Below are 2,500 nucleotides of genomic sequence, written 5' to 3' on the forward strand. Positions count from 1 at the left end.
GAAGTTATGAGAAAGTTCTTATATCTTTCCTCTCACTCTTTCCGATAGCTTTTGTTTTGCTTTTGGTACGAGGGCATGCGAGTCAGGTCAAGGGTACTCAGGAGTCGAAGAGTATCAAAACAAACCATTGAAATTACTCAAAACAAATCGCTTACTAATTCGTTCTGGAACATTCCATTGCGTGTAGTTTTCATTAATGGATTACCGAACTACTTCTATCTTATTTATTATATAGTGATCACGGTGAGAGATTAATTAAAGATATCTTAAGAAAAGTTCTGAAGGTTTTCACAATAACGGTTTTTTTTCCCGCTGGTTCGTGTGTGGGTTCGGATTTTTGTGATTGAGTTTGTGTTTTATTCATTTTTTTTAAATTATTATCTATTTGTGTGTGTGTGTGTGTGTGTTTGTATGTGTGTCCGTGTGTGTTAGTGTGTGGACACGCGTAAACATACATACGAAAACACAAACATACACATAAACATACCATACATACAAAACCAACAAACAACAAACAAACAAATACAAAAAAGAAATACGATAACTAGATCCACAATTAGCCCCTCCATTACGTTTAAACACAACCCTGTGCAAGACAGCATCACAATCTGAAATGAAATCCACGATAAAAAGTAAGCCCACGATACCTTCAAAGGCGTCATGACGTAATCCTCAACCATGGAGGAGACCAACGCTATCAACCCCTCCCCCCCACCACCACCACCCAACAACCCCCCACAACCCCCCCAGCTATGACGTTGTTGCTACTCAATCTCTTTCTTGTCTCATCTCTGCTTCACTTTCTGGGACTCCTCCGCCCTCTCTTTGCGTGTCCGAGACATGCAATTAACTGTTACTAAGCATCTTCATAATTATTCTTGACATATCTGATTATCCTCTGCGAAATAGTTCTTGAATATTCATCAAAGGAACCTAGAGAATTATTGTCTTTCTTTGTTTATTTGTGAAAGGGCTCTGATTAAAATTATTGATGAATTATCAATACGATCCTTACTTCTAATTAAGACAGCTCTGATTATCAGCTAAGTCCTCTCTTGACAGCTAAATTAACTCACTTTTTTTTCGCTCTTTTCATTTGCTCTCGCAACCTCCTTACCACCATTTCTCCCTCGCCATTTGAATTAATCTTCATTCCTCATCACCACAGGGTCATCACCGGCAGGGGAATCATCATTAGTCACCACCCAAGGCCACCCCTATCACAACCAAACAAGCCCATTAGTGTCATTCATAACCAACACCACCCATCTTCAACCAAGGCATTTGAAGTGTCGCTAGCGGTATCGTGATTGACAAAATAGGGCCATAACAGGACGCCATCCATTGCCACAGTACAAATGCTATTACACTCTATAATTCATAATACTGTCAAACCACACATACAGTCATTGGCTAACCGTTCACCCCATTTGCTACTCACAATAAGTAAATAGTACATCAAAATTTCCCCCATTTTCCCCCCCACCATTTCGTCAGTTACAACAACCGGATTAGCGACGCGTTGACCCGTCTTCCCTTCTTCGCATCCAGGCGGGAAAGAACGTTCGAAACACGCGTTCGATAACTGCACTGCACGGCCGCGTTCAAGTGGTCCTCGAGGCGTTCACTCACTTGCCACTCGATTATGAGATTGTCCCGGGCGTGAGGACAACAGTGCCTCTCTATTCACGGGCTGATGGATCGGTTTCATGGCCAACTTTTAACTACGAAGTTGAAGTTGATGTGGTTTTGTTTGAAGGAAAATGTCGTACGATATTCGATGGATGGAGCTGGAAGTCTTTGCGAAAAAAGCTTTTTATTTTTTTCAAGAGAGACAAAAATTCCGGACATTTTAATATTCAAATTGAAAGTCGGATTAGCCTTAAGCCACATGGATAATCAGAAAAAAATATTGGAACAAAATTATATATTTTTTGTGGGTTCCCTGATCGCTGATGATTCACTCTCTCTCTCTCTCCCTCCCTCCCCCCCCTCTCTCTGTCTCTGTCTCTGTCTCTCTCTCTCTCTCTCTCTCTCTCTCTCTCTCTCTCTCTCTCTCTCTCCCTCTCTCTCCCTCCCTTTCTCTCTCTCTCTCCCTCTTTACTTCACCACATTTTTATTTCCATAACTATCTCCCTTTCTCGCTTTTCTCCTGAACCCTCCCTCCCTCCCTTTCTCTCTCTCTCTCCACATTTTCATTTCCATAACTATCTCCTTTTCTCCCTTTTCTCCTGAACCCTTCCTCCCTGCTTAATTCCTCCTCTCTCTCCCCCCTTTTCCTCTCCTTCCTCGTCCATTTAAGCTGACCATCTCCATCATCCTTTCAGGTCGCCGTAGCCTCTTTATCTCTCCTGTAGAATCCGACACGTCACTCGCCCGACGTATGCACCTTGATGATGCATTTATCCTCATTGCAATTATGACCTACAAACACACCGGCCCGTCTGACTTGCCGCTGCAATAACAACGCACAATGGCCCCCCTTTTTCCTCTCCCTTCG

At 42.6% G+C, this 2,500-nt stretch overlaps 1 protein-coding gene across 8 annotated transcripts in view; it reads right to left on the reverse strand.

The window, feature by feature from the left end:
* LOC122254716 (fibrillin-3) overlaps positions 1–2,500 on the reverse strand; it is a 120,268-nt gene that overhangs the window by 68,642 nt on the left and 49,126 nt on the right. The gene's annotated exons all lie outside the window — the stretch shown is intronic.

This window comes from Penaeus japonicus, unplaced genomic scaffold (assembly GCF_977035675.1).
Source record: "Penaeus japonicus unplaced genomic scaffold, GWHDUDI00000001_assembly GWHDUDI00000002, whole genome shotgun sequence".
NCBI classification, from domain to species: domain Eukaryota; kingdom Metazoa; phylum Arthropoda; class Malacostraca; order Decapoda; family Penaeidae; genus Penaeus; species Penaeus japonicus.